Here is a 14,485-nt window from a genome sequence, read left to right on the forward strand (position 1 = left end):
TTATAGTATAGGTCTTCCTTTAAGAAACAAAGCTGTCAAAATGCCAAACAACCGAAGTACGGTAATATAGAGGGCAGAGAATCTGAAAAGAAAATTAATCCGAAACACAGAGTTTCACAGGGAGTATCAGAGCCTCATGTCTGATTTGCTGAATAAAGGCTATGCAGTTCAGGTACCAAACACAAAGACTACCCCTGAAATTGAGAGAGTTTGGTACATACTACACCATGGGGTGTATCACCCCCAGAAAAGAAAACTCCGTGTGGTTTTTGACTGTGCAGCATCCTTTCAAGGGAAATCACTGAATGAAGAACTCTTGCAAGGGCCAGACCTAACGAAAACACTGATTGGAGTACTAACAAGGTTTAGGTGGGATCACATTGCCTTAATGTCAGACATAGAAGCTATGTATCACCAGGCGCGAGTACCTTCAGAAGACAGTGATCTTTTGCGTTTTCTCTGGTGGCCAAATGGGAACTTGAATGAACCTCTGCAAGAATACAAAAGGATGGTGCACTTGTTTCCGGCAACATCCTCCCCAAGCTGTGCAAACTATGCACTAAAAAAAGCAGTAGAAGACACTAAAGAAAAAATGCCACTAGCAGTAGTTAACGCTGTTCTGAACAACTTTTATGTAGATGATTGTCTTCTGTCAGTTTCAGATGAAACAGAGGCATGTACTATGGTCAGGGACCTGACTGCATTGTGTGAGAGTGGAGGATTTCACTTAACGAAGTGGATGAGCAACAGCAGAGTTATCCTTGCTTCCATTTTGAAAAAGGAAAGAGCAAAAGAGATTAAAGATTTGGATTTGAGACATGATGCACTACCGGATGAAAGAGTCCTAGGAGTGAACTGGTGCACAGAGACAGATGTATTCAAGATCAGGATAAATGAAAAACCTATGCCAAAGACTAGGCGAGGCATCCTCTCATTTGTAAGTGCAATATATGACCCACTGGGCTTTTTGTCTCCTGTCATTCTGCCAGCAAAAATCATCCTGTGAGAGCTATGTGGCAGGAAGATCTCATGCGATGAGGAAATCCCAGCTGAACTGGCTCAAAGGTCACAAGTTTGGCATTCAGAGCTTTCAAAACTTCATGGCTTTATCGTCAACAGGTGTTTGAAACCTGCTGGATTTGGAGTGGTCATAACTACACACTTGCACCACTTCGCTGATGCCAGTGAGAGAGGTTATGGAGTCGTTACTTACCTCCGTATCACAAACCAGAAAAGAGAAACTCACTGCTCATTCATCATTGTCAAGTCCAGAGTGTCTCCTCTGAAGCAGATAACAATTCCATGTCTCGAGCTGACAGCAGCTGCAGTTGCTGTAAAAATGGACAAGCTCATGAGAAAGGAGCTGCAAATGCCACAAGAAGAATCTGTGTTTTGGTCTGACAGTACCACTGTTTTAAAGTACATCTCCAGCGAGAACATCAGATTTAAGACATTTGTAGCAAATAGAGTGTCACTTATTAGAGACAACACAAAACCAAGTCAGTGGATGTATGTGAACTCTGAATTAAACCCTGCTGACCACGCTTCAAGAGGAATGAACACAGACACATTCATGAAGTGTTCAAACTGGATTGCTGGGCCAGAGTTTTTGACAAAAGATTAAAAAAAAACCTGGCCAATTCCACCAGACATTAAAGAAACACCAAAAAATGATGTCGAAGTCAAAGAGGTGATGAGTGTGGATGTTACAAAAATACATGAAAATCCAGTAAACAAACTGATCTCTCACTATTCAGTCTGGCACCGTCTAAAAAACGCGGTTTCCTGGATACTCATGTTCAAGCAGCTGCTTCGCAGGTTAAGTGCACATCGGAAACTTCTCATGTCGCAAGGAAGTGGCTGTGAAAGCAGCAAAAGGAAAGCTGAAAAGGTTGCAGGTCAAATGCAGCAGTTCAAAACATGTATTAAGGGATCTTCACTAACTACTGCAGATGTTGCAAAGGGAGAAACTGAGATTGTTAAGTTTTGTCAAAATCAAAGCTTCGCAGAAGAAATTGCAAGTCTTCATAAAGGTGACAAGCTTAAAAGGAGCAGTCACATTGCGAAGCTGGATCCTTTTGTCCAGGATGGAGTTTTAAGGGTTGGCGGTAGGTTGAATGAGTCTGCACTACCAGCCGATGTTAAGCATCCAGTGATTCTTCCTAAAGGTCATCATGTTTCTACTTTGATTCTGAGACACATTCAATAAGAAACGGGTCATGGAGGAAGGAATTACACATTATTCAGGCTGAGAGAAAGATTCTGGATTCCACAGGTAAATTCAGAAATAAGAAAGATCCTGTCAAAGTGTGTAACATGTAGAAGGACATCTGCAAAACCTGGTGAACAAAGAATGGCAAACTTGCCACAAGATCACCTGATGCCTGACAAACCTCCATTTACAAATGTGGGCATAGACTATTTTGGACCTTTTGAGGTCAAACATGGGCGTAGCAGAGTTAAGCGATATGGTGTATTCTTTACATGTCTTACTGTTAGAGCAATACACATAGAAGTTGCCCACTCACTTGAGACTGATTCTTGCATAAATGCATTCAGGAGGTTTATTGCTAGACGAGGTCAAGTGTCTGTCATGAGATCAGACAATGGCACTAACCTTGTGGGTGCAGAAAAGGAAATGCGTGAAGCAATCAAGGGATGGAATCATTCAAAAATCTCAGAAATGCTCATGCAAAAAGGTATCACCTGGATATTTAACCCCCCCAGCAGGGTCACATTTTGGAGGAATCTGGGAGAGGCAAATTCGCTCAGTTAGGAGAATTCTTAACCAGATCCTAAAGCAGCAACCTCTGGATGATGAATGCTTGCTGACATTGCTATGTGAAGTTGAGGCAATTGTCAACGGCAGGCCAATAACAAGAGCGTCTAATGACCCCAATAATTTAGACGCACTTACACCCAATCATCTACTTCTTCTTAAAGGGCAGCCAGTACTGCCACCTGGATTGTTTCAAAGAGAGGACTTGTATGCAAAAAAAAGGTGGAGACAGGTGCAGTACCTGTCAGACATTTATTGGAAGCGTTGGACTAAAGAATATTTGCCGCTTCTGCAAGAAAGACAGAAGTGGTTAGTGACTAGGGGAAATCTGAGACCAGGAGATGTCATCTCATAGTTGATGACAGTGCACCAAGAGGTTCCTGGTTAATGGGAAAGGTTGAGAGAACAGTGCCAGACTCACATGGACTTGTCAGACGTGTGTTTGTCAACTAGCGTTTTGGAGAGGCCTATCGACAAGTTATGTTTATTGCTTGAAATGAAGGCAACAGTTTATGTTTCATATAATGTTTGGTTAAGCCAGTTAGATTCTGAGTGTTGATATTAAATGAGTTATTGTGTTAATATCAGTGTTGGGCAAGTTACTTTGAAAAAGTAATTAGTTATAGTTACTAGTTACTTCTTCAAAAAAGTAACTGAGTTACAAGATTCTAAAAGTAATTAATTACTTGGAAAAGTAACTATTTTGTTACTTTAAAAAAAAAAATGTTTAACCCTCTGAGGTCCAGGGTATAATTGGCCATTTTTAACTACTTTTGATTTTACCTCCACATTTCACCTTTAAAAACTGTTTATTTGCCTTGTTTGGTATCATTCTTTTCAGCACAACCTAACGTGTCTGAATTTACAGTTATGTTTTCATTTTGACATACTGCATTAACACAATTGATCTAAAATCAGAAAAACCCCCCCACAAAATCCGAGTAGAAAGTTATATTTGTTACTGTAACAACCACAAACATGTTTAATGAATCATATTTCATAAATGTAATTCAAATATAAATTGTCAATTTTAAAATCCTATGCACAAGTTTTGCAAACAACAAAGTTATTTGCAGCCATTTACCTTTTACCCCTTTTTAAATAACCATTTCAAACTATTTACAGAACAATCAGCTGTTCTGCATTCAATAAGATGCCACAAATTATTTGTGCCACTCCCAAAATTTCTGTCCACTATAAAGGAGAACATCACGGCCTGATACCTGCAGGTCTGACAGCAGCAGGTGTATCACTCCTGTTCTCTACCTGGAGACAGCAGTCACCTTATTGTTCTGACACACAACACAAAACTATCCACAACACTACACACTAACTACACAAGACTACACATTAACTACACGCTACAAACATGCTAAACATCACAAATCTCTCACGTCTCAAAACTCGCTCTCTCTCTTTTTCTGTTGTCTTTCTCTCTCTCTCTCTCTCTCTCGCCGTCACTCCAAAAACTTCTTTTTGTTTTGTTTTGGGGTTTTTTGGTCATAAGCAGAGAGTGCTTGCTAGCACTGTCCTTAGACAGTAAACGTGACGAAACTATTCAGGAAAAAACACCGCATATATATTGTTTATCATTACTCTGGTTTTACGTGGCCTATCGACACAATTTAAAAACTGGTATATATCACCTTGTTGCTTTGTCATCTTGAAGTGGTCGTGTGATTGGCTTACCACGACTGCTATATTCTTCCTCAGTCAAACAGCAGCACTCATGCGATTGTTTTGCCCCCCTGAGCTCCAGGTGTTGTGCCAAAAAGTGATCGTCGGGCAGAAAGTGATTGCCATCCACGGGAGCGCGCGCAGCTGCTTAAAGCTGTAGCGCCCAGATTACTTACGTAGACAGCTACTTCCGTGAAACTGATATAAACTGCGGTAAGCTGAACACAGCTTCAACCGTCTGTTTGTTGAAAAAAAGTAACATGACCGCACCGCATTTTCTTGTTAGTAACGGTAACAGCGTTGTGACGATAGAAATAGTAATTACTTAGATTACTCGTTACTGAAAAAAGTAACGCCGTTACTTGTAATGCGGTTGTTCTGGGAATTTCTCCTACCCCGCAAACCGTCCTACCCATTGTTCCTGAGTATGTGCGCGCATGCGCACAACACATAAAGGGAAGCAAAGCGCATCCGGCTGTGATTTAATGCTACTCCGTTGTCATATTTGCAGGAAAATAGGTAAGTAGTAAGTATTAGTACTTTTTATTGACGTTGATACTTGATTTTTTTAAGCCTTTGTGATTGTTTGTCAATATTAAAGTAAAGTCGCTATCTGCTTTCTGCACAAAACTGTCGAATTTGCAGCTTCGGTGAAGTCTGCTGTCAAGTTACTGGACACGTGGTATTTGCACAACACTTCTGAATCCGCAGCTTCGGTGTTTTAAGGCTGTTTCGGTAATGTCGTTATTTAATAAGTTACATTATTTGCATTGTTAACTGCACATATTGAAGCTCAGAAGAAAATGTTTACTTACATTCGTAGATATGGAGAAGAAGTGGGAAGAGATTTACGCGTTTATTTCTGTGGGCTCCTACCCTTCAGGATATGACAAGGCTCAGAGGCAAAACCTCAGAAGATATGCCTCAAAATTCCAACAAAAGGGTCAGTAATTTATTGTTAATACTAACAACTCATATATGTGGTTAAATTAATTTATAAATATATATTGTTCTACTGCAGATGGAGAACTCTTTGTTGGAACCAGAAAAGTAGTAAAAACCATGGATGATGCCAGGAAGATATTTCATGAGTTTCATTCATCTCCAATTGGAGGACACACTGGCACACACAAAACGCTAAATGCAGTGTGTTCCAGATTTTACTGGTTTGGTATGACAGTTGACATTAAAACATGGGTATGTATTAACTGTTTGCATTGTTGTTAAATGCCGTTTAGAATAAGAATTTTTTTTTTAATATCAGTTAAAAGAGAAACTGTACACTTGCAAAATATAAATAAATATGGTTAATTAGTGATATTACAGTAATAACCTGTAGGCCTGGCAGAGATTTGAAGACACACACAAAGTTTTGTTGCTAAATTGTTTGTTCGTTAGAGAATATATCAATGATTTTTTTTTTTTTTTTTTTTTTATAAATGAGAATGTTGAACATTTACGTGAATTCCATAAATATTTTTACCTTAAAGATTCTGGAATGTGACCAGTGTCAAAAAGTTGGGAAACCACTGACTGCTGTGCAACCGTTGCAGTGTATTCAGGTAAATATTATGCCCCTTTTACCCATCAAACTATGCTTCTAGCTCATATTCATGAAGGCAGGAGGGTTTGCCAACTAATTTTAACCATCGATGTTAATGTGTACATTATACAAATTGTTATTCAAATTATTAATTTGTCCTTGATAGGTGTCTGAAGTGTGGGAACTTATTGGTATAGATCTTACTGGACCTCTTCCTAAAACGTCAAGCGGCTTTCCAGTATATACTGACTGCAACTGACTACTTTTCAAAATGGGTTGAAGCTTTCCCATTAAAAACGAAATCTGCATCTGAGGTAGCCCAGCACTTGTGCTCCATTATATATATAGACATGGCTGCCCCAAAAGGATTTTGTCAGACCAAGGCAGAGAGTTTGTGAATGAAGTAAGTGTTAAATAATTTTCAGTTACATTTTTTAACTTTACTTCACTGGGGTCAAAGATTTTTTCTTGTGTGCTTGTATAAGAAGTATAAGAACCTTGTCCTTATCTGTTGAAGCTCAACTCTGATCTTTGCAAGTTATTGCAAATTGAAAGAAGTGTCACAGCAGCATACCATCCACAGACCAATGGTCTAGATGAAAAGACCAATGACAACATAAAAAGGTATGCCTAATTTTTATCTATCAGTTTTTAATAACATTACTTATGTTATTCAAACTTAATTGTTACTTAATAATTTATTATTTCTTTACTTCTAATTAAACTTTCATTACTGTCTTTACATATTTCGATGCCTGCATTTAGAGCCCTCCGAAAACTGGTGAATGACCAGCAGAATAACTGGGATCTGTATCTAGATCCCACCCTGTTTTCACTGCGGTCAAAAGTACACACCACAACAAAATACTCACCTTTTTTTCTGATGTATGGAAGAGAGGCAGTATTTCCATCAGAAGTGCCTGCTCAAGTGCCGGTGAGTGTTTGTCAAATTCTTACTATGTTAGAACTAAGAATTTAAGTAAAAAACCCAGTAATGTCTTTATGAATATGATATCATCTTGTTTTAATTGCTAATATCTACAAAATTTTAGATTTCCAACATCATTCTGCCAGACGACAAAAGGTACAGTGACTATGTACAGTCTGAAAGTGAAGCACAACATGCAGTTAAAGAAACTGCACAAGAAAACATTGTGAAGTCACAAGACAAGCAAAAGGTTGCATACGCCAAGCGGGTCCTGAAAAAGTACAAAAATGTTGTGTACAATGTAGGGGATCAAATTCTGCTTCTAAATATGAGGAAACGTGGGCGAAAAGGAGGAAGACTTGAACCGGATTTTTCAGGTCCCTACACAATTGATGACATCAGTGGAAAATGTGTTAGACTGAAAAACGCTGAGGGAAATACTTTAAAAAGTCTATACAGTATTGACCACATTAAACCATATAGAACAAGCCACCCTGTCCAAGTCTCAACTCCAACTGAACCTGTTGAGAGTAGCCCATCTTCTGAGATGCAGCCTTGCAGTCCTCAGCATCATCATGAAGCGCTGCAAAATAACAGACCCTCTGTCATACAGTTTGCACCAAAAATAGCTCAGGTAAAATCAGTCCAAGCACCAGAAGAGCTTGTACCAGTGACCCCCCAGAAACCCAGCACGCAAGAAAAAGGTGGCATAGCTAAAAATCTCATTCTGACCGGTTGGTCAATTGTTGCCAGTTTGGCTAGTCGAATGGATAGAATGGTTTTGTTTTTTTTTCTCCCCTCTTGCTAATTTTGACCTGTTGGTCCAATTTTGGCTAATTTCTCCCCTCTGGCATGGTTATTTTGTTGGCCCGTTGGCCCTTGTCTGTTTGTGGCCCGTTGGCCATTGACCGTGATTTTCAAATGGCAACTGTTATTACTAAAGAAACTTTTTTTTTTTTTTTAGTGAAGTGGCTTTGGGCTGCAAAAGACACCGGGCGTGTGGAGACAGTCGTTGGGCCATACAAATTGTATGACTCTTCTTTTCGCACACTGGAGGACAGTGGGTGGCTTTCTGATGAGGTAAGTGAAGTAATCATTTTTGGTCCTAGTGGTGGTCTGTAAAAAATAATCTTCTTTTAATCCAAACAGGTCATTGATGCATACCTGCACTGCCTCATTAGGAAACAAAAGGCAAGTAAGAACGTATGCCGGTTATTTCACAAAAGCATTTTATACAATTTTGTAATCTTTTACAAAAAAATTCTTGCATTTTTCAGGAACCCGTGTATCAGTTGTCTTGTGTTGTTGCAACCTCTCTGTTTTCTGGGAAGTTTAAATGTGTCAGCAAGGTAATGTAGATGTTATATAGGTCATATAGTGCATGTTATGTAAATGAATCTAAACCTTTATAAACTTAAAAATATTCCACAGATGTTGTTTCCGGCTGAGGACATTTGGTTGTGCCCACTGAACTTCAGTGCACACTGGATCCTTGTGGTACATTGTTCTTTTTAGCAGCATATTCTTATTTTGAAAATGCTTACAACTGATTATGTTTACTTAAGTTAGTGTACTACACATATTCTACTAAATACAATTTTTATTTTAGGTTGTCAAAATCTCCTCACGATCTGTACTGCTGTTAGACCCTCTTGGAAATGAAGGTTGTTATGAAAGGAAAATTATGCGTAACTGGAGGTATTCATCATTCATTAATTCTGTTTTGGGTTGTTTGGTTTGTGGGTTTTTTTATATTTGGAGCAAAATGCTGGCTACATTTTAAAAACTTGTTTTATTTTTATTAGGAATTTTCTGAAGATGAAAGGAAAGGAAGAGTCCCGAGTGGATTGGAAAATGGAGACTCTGCCACACAGCAAGCAGATGGACTCCAGCAGTTGTCGAGTTTTAGTGTTGAAGGTATTTAATAAGCCATTGTATTTAATTGTATTTATTGTATTTAACTAGAATTAAGTTAATCAATTGCAATTACTGTAACATATTTTACAGTTTGCCGAACACTACCTTATGAGTGGAGAGGTTACTAGGGTGCTGTCCAATCCAGAAGCCATTGGGCTGCAACGCACAGAAATTGCTTGCGAACTGCTAGAACATCAAAGTAAGCTGAGTCATGTGCTTTTGTATTGCAATAGCATTTTCAGTTTTGTTTAAAAACTGTTATGTTGAACGCCGGTGTGTTTCTAGGTAATGCTGATGACTACTGTGTGGTTTGTTCCATGCTGGAAGCCGATCCTGAGTCCAGTATGATTGAAATGGTAAAACAAATAAACCACAAATGCAATATACAGTTGCTTGCAACATTATTCGGCCCCCTTGAACTTTTCCACATTCTGTCACATTACAGCCACAAACACGAATCAATTTTAATTGTAATTCCACGTGAAAGACCAATACAAAGTGGTGTACACGTGAGAAGCGGAACGACAATTGTACATGATTCCAAACAATTTTTACAAATGAATAACTGAAAAGTGGGGTGTGCGTAATTATTCAGCCCCCTGAGTCAATACTTTGTAGAACCACCTTTATCTGCAATTACAGCTGCCAGACCTTTAGGGTATGCCTCTACCAGGTAGAGACATTGGTCTTTCACGTGGAATTCCAATAAAATTGATTCATGTTTGTGAATGCAATCTGACAAAATGTGGAAAAGTTCAAGGGGGCCGAATACTTTTGCAAGCCACTGTAGTAATTATTTTCTCATGAAATTCGTAATGTTGGTTAACACACTTACACCCCCCCTTCTCCCTCTTCAGGTGCAGTGTGAGTTTTGTCTCAGATGGGCACATTTTGGATGTGCTCAATATGAGAGCAGCCTGGTCAAGTACTTGTGTAACAAATGTGCATAATTTGTTATGAATACTGTTTCTTTTCCACTTCTTTCTCCCTGTGTTCTGTTGGATCTGTAAATATCAAATATATATATATGTAAATATTTTCAGTAAATACATACTGTAACTATAATGGAGTGAGTTCATTGTCAAAGTTTATATAGTCAGGTGTTCCAATCACTTCAATGGTGACAGCTGTATAACTTAAGCACCTTGGCATGCAGACTGCTTCTACAAACAAGTGCCAAACCATGCTACCTTTGTTAATAAGAGCAAGAAGCATAATTCTGACGGGAAGAATTACGTGCCAAAACATGCTACCGTTGTTATTATAAAGTAGAAGCATACTCTGACGGGAAGAATTACGTGCCAAAACATGCTACTTTTGTTAATAAGAGCAAGAAGCATAATTCTGACGGGAAGAATTACGTGCCAAAACATGCTACCGTTGTTATTATAAAGTAGAAGCATACTCTATAATAACAACGGTAGCATGTTTTGGCACGTAATTCTTCCCGTCAAAGTAGAAGCATACTCTGACGGGAAGAATTACGTGCCAAAACATGCTACTTTTGTTATTATAGAGTAGAAGCATACTCTGACGGGAAGAATTATGTGCCAAACCATGCTACCTTTGTGAATGTGACCTACAAGCACACTTTAATGGGTAAAAAGAAGTGTATACTGGCTTTATGAATATCAGCTACAAACATACTCTGATGGACAAAGTTAAGTGGCAAACCGTCATACCTACTTAAATTTGTGCTGGAATTATTGTGTGGCAGCAGAAATGTGCATAAATTACGTACAGTAGGACATTTTGCCAAAGTAGGGCAGTTTGTCATAAGGCAGCGTAAAATTATCCTACTGGTAGGACGGTTTGCCAAAGTAGGACTGTTTATCAGAGGACACCGTAAAATTTTCCTACAGGTAGGACGTTTTGTCAGAACACCGTTATTCCCATCACTGGTTAATATGTAATTGTTATGCCTTAGCAGTAACAATTAGGGGCCGGAATGTTAGCGCCATTTATAGTTATTACATGTTTTATTTTGAAAAGCCTGAAAAGGATATGGTGCTTTTATTGTGAAATGTTTGTGAAAAAATAAACAAGCGAATGGCGGAGCGACACGATGGTTTTACCGTCGTTGTTGCACAAACCGACGCGTAAAACAGTCTCTTGTCCATCCAGAGTCTTATTTTAGATATAAAAAAAATAGAGAACTCCAAGAAGAAACAAAGATAGCCACTACAATAAGCAACGCCCGACTGTCAGAAACGCTCTGTGCGGGTAGCAAAGTCGGCTCCAACGCATGTCCAGGCATCAACTGGTCTTGCCACCGGCTGGCTGGTCCCTCAGCTTTCATGCTCGGATCTGCAGAACAACCTCGTACTGGCCACTGGGGCATGGCAAAACTTTTAAGTCCTAGTTTGGGTCTTCACTGCTCGCAGAGAATTAACAATTAAAGAAAGTGATCCAACACGAAACTCAAATCAAACAGTGCAGTCGGAATTGTCCACAACCACGCTCCGTTTCACAAATAAACAAAAAACTTGCAGCAGTCATACTGTTCATAGACACAGGAGGGAAAACTGAAAACTTCCCAGAAACTGAAATTGTAATAAATTCATCACGCTACAGCCGTCTACGTCATTTTGGAAAGGTCCAGAGCCTTTACACATAGCATATGCCAAGCAGACTCAGAGGGAGATAAATAATATGTAGCCAATTAGAATTAAACATCTACATTTTAAAGAGACACACAGGGCAGTACCTCGCTATTTTCTCTAAACATTAAGATCCATAAAAAATCAGTTTTATCAAAAGAGGACACATGAAACGAGCAAAGCTGTCAGTTCTGAAGAGTGGTGCACGCTCTCATTTCACAAGTTGGCCTGCATTTTCCAGAAAGACCACACAGTTTAAACCTGTAAAAACACTGAATTAAGAAAAGTTTCACACTATGTTTCACCAAGTTAAAAACAAATCCAGCAAAGCTGCTTCTAACACAAACATTTATCTTTCAGATCAGTGTCTAAAAAGCACCATTAAAATAAAATTTGATCCTGCATTTACAAAAGTAACTCCTGTTTGTATAAACTCACACTGAAAACGAAAACGCACACGGTTGATAAACAAAATTAAACATTTGTATTGCACATGTATGTTTTAAAGATGGCATGGAAAGTCAATGCGTATTTTGTCTAAACAATTTGAAATTTAGACGGTCACATACACAAACTAATGAAAATGTGCGTAGGTGTCAGGCCAAGGAAAGAGTTCGCTGGCTTTTATCAACCTTTATGCCTCTTCCCCCACCCTCAAAGATAGACAACCCCCCCCCACTTCTTCTCCCCCCAGATGGTGGGGGGGGTTGGCCAGACGCCCTATAAGCCACAAATTCGGGTTAAATAACCCATGAAAATCTGCTTGTGAAAAACACACGCAATTTGCTGTTTCAGATCGACTGTCTAAAAACAGAGTCTTTCTATAGTGTTTGGATAAAAAGATAAAGTAATTCCAGGCTTATGTAAAATTCACACTGAAATATCACTTTATAAAACAGATAAATCTGATTAAAACGCAAAATGGGCTTACACTGTGCGATTTTTGGCCCATTTTGAGCCGATTTTTGAGTCGTGCGACCGTTTTGGTGATCGGCCCGAGTTTGGCCTTCATCGTGCGTCGTGCATCGTGTAGTATACGTGGGGTAACGAGAAGCGATTAACACCTCACGACCAGCTCCCGATCATCAATCGCTTGGTCGGGAGGATTTCAAACCCGTTTGAAATCCTCCCGACCATCGTGATGTTTTTCATTAGCAATTTAGCAAAGTTGATGGTGGTGGTGTGCGTGTCAGTGTGAGTGAAAGACAGAGAGGGAGAGCGAGCGACAGATTTTCTGTTATAACCTTCATTTTATGGACGCACAGTGTGAGCACTCAGGTCGCATCAGAGCATCAGGCCGTATAGTGTGAGACCCTGCATCGTGACCTACGAACTTATAACCCCTGCGAGTCAATCGTACAGTTTGAGCAGAAGAGGTGTCGTGAGGTGTTAATCGCTTTATTTTTGAAACTACGTTTTTGTCTCCACCGTGTCTGCATCTGGGTCTACCTCTTTCCTCACATCGCTTCTCGTTATCCCACGTATACTACAGAATGTAAGACACACAATGAAGGCCAAACTCGGGCCGATCACCAAAACGGTCGCACGACTGAAAAATCGGCTCAAAATGGGCCAAAAATCCCACAGTGCGCTGTGGGGCGGATGGCCAGAGGTGCCACTTTTTAGGATGAGTGAATGCGCGTGCTTTAGTGTGCATGTGCGCGTGCTCGTACGTGCAAAAGGTGCCAGTTCTGGAGGTCGCTGATGGGGGTGTGGGGGCATACCCCCCATCCCCACCCCTCCCGCCCACAAAGGTGCCCCTTATATTCTTCTCCCCTCCCTGATGTCACGGCGGGGTGCGCCGGTGTGAGGAAAGAGGTAGACCCAGATGCAGACACGGTGGAGACAAAAACGTAGTTTCAAAAATAAAGCGAGCCTTTATTGGCTGATTGCAGAAGAAAAACATGGAACTAGGGAAACTAAGGAGGCTATGAACACTGTTAACAGAAGGCTGTGACACTCAGTGAAGAACTATGACAAACTATGAACACTGAGTAAACTAGGAAACACAGAGAAACAATGGAGTAAACCTATGAAACAGACGGTTAACAGACGATCTGACACTGACTGAGTGGAAACACACAGACTAAATACACATAAGGAATGATCAAAGGAAGTAGAATCACATGGGGAAAACAGCTGATAACAATTAACATAATGACAGGACACGTGAAACTAAATACAATAAACACAAAACACAAAGCTCTTTCAAAATAAAACAGGAAACATAAGGAGACACAGCCATGACTTGAACTTGACAAACAAAGAAAACTTGGACACAAAACATGGCAGAATGTAACTAGATAAGCTGAAATGAAACTAGACTAAAAAGAATAACAAAACACCAAGAAACTCAGAATACTGGGTCACATGACCCAGGGCCATGACACCTGAGCCTCGTTCTGCCGGAGGTTTCTTCCTGTTGAAAGGCAGTTTTTTTTTTATTCCCACTGTTGCCAAAGTGCTTGCTCATAGGGGGTCATATGATCGTTGGGTTTTTTTCTGTGTATGCATTATTGTAGGGTTTGCCTTACAAAAAAGTGCCTCTAGGCAAATGTTGTTGTGAGTTGGCACTGTTTAAATAATACTGAATTGAATAATCAACTATGAGACTTAAACACAAGTGAGATGCACAGTAAGATGGAGATCATAACTGTGGACAAGGGGACAATTTCAGACTTGATACTGAACATTGAGCCGCCATTTAAGTACAAAAACAAAGCAACAGAACAAGAGTTACAGATCTCATAGAGACTGTATTTCAGTAATGTGATAAAAGGATGTCCCTTGGAAAGTATTGACTATTTAAAATCGTATTGTAATATATAACATATTTTAAGATTACCATGCAGTGACCTATTCTACTGTTTCTATTCATACTCAATGTATGATATTTATATTAAATTCTTTCAAGTGGATAAAGTAAGTGTTGTGTGCATATTCAAATGCAAAGACGAATGCAGTCATGACCCAAACATAGTCCTGAGGCATGCCACAAGCCCTCAGTTTCCTGTTAAATAGAAAACCGCATGTATTTTCAT

At 39.5% G+C, this 14,485-nt stretch overlaps 1 long non-coding RNA gene across 2 annotated transcripts; it reads left to right on the top strand.

Annotated features, from left to right (window-relative positions):
* Positions 1 to 4,882: 4,882 nt before the first annotated feature.
* Positions 4,883 to 8,044, top strand: LOC112847030 (uncharacterized). 2 transcript variants are annotated; one of them, XR_003220309.1, is made up of 9 exons: positions 4,883 to 4,975; positions 5,102 to 5,191; positions 5,280 to 5,399; positions 5,478 to 5,653; positions 5,947 to 6,018; positions 6,166 to 6,402; positions 6,517 to 6,623; positions 6,765 to 6,933; positions 7,892 to 8,044. It is a non-coding gene; the product is annotated as an uncharacterized LOC112847030 (long non-coding RNA). The 2 variants fall into 2 exon arrangements; XR_003220310.1 differs by lacking the exon at positions 7,892 to 8,044 and adding an exon at positions 7,052 to 7,148.
* Positions 8,045 to 14,485: the final 6,441 nt, after the last annotated feature.

This window comes from Oreochromis niloticus, linkage group LG6 (genome assembly GCF_001858045.2).
Source record: "Oreochromis niloticus isolate F11D_XX linkage group LG6, O_niloticus_UMD_NMBU, whole genome shotgun sequence".
NCBI classification, from domain to species: domain Eukaryota; kingdom Metazoa; phylum Chordata; class Actinopteri; order Cichliformes; family Cichlidae; genus Oreochromis; species Oreochromis niloticus.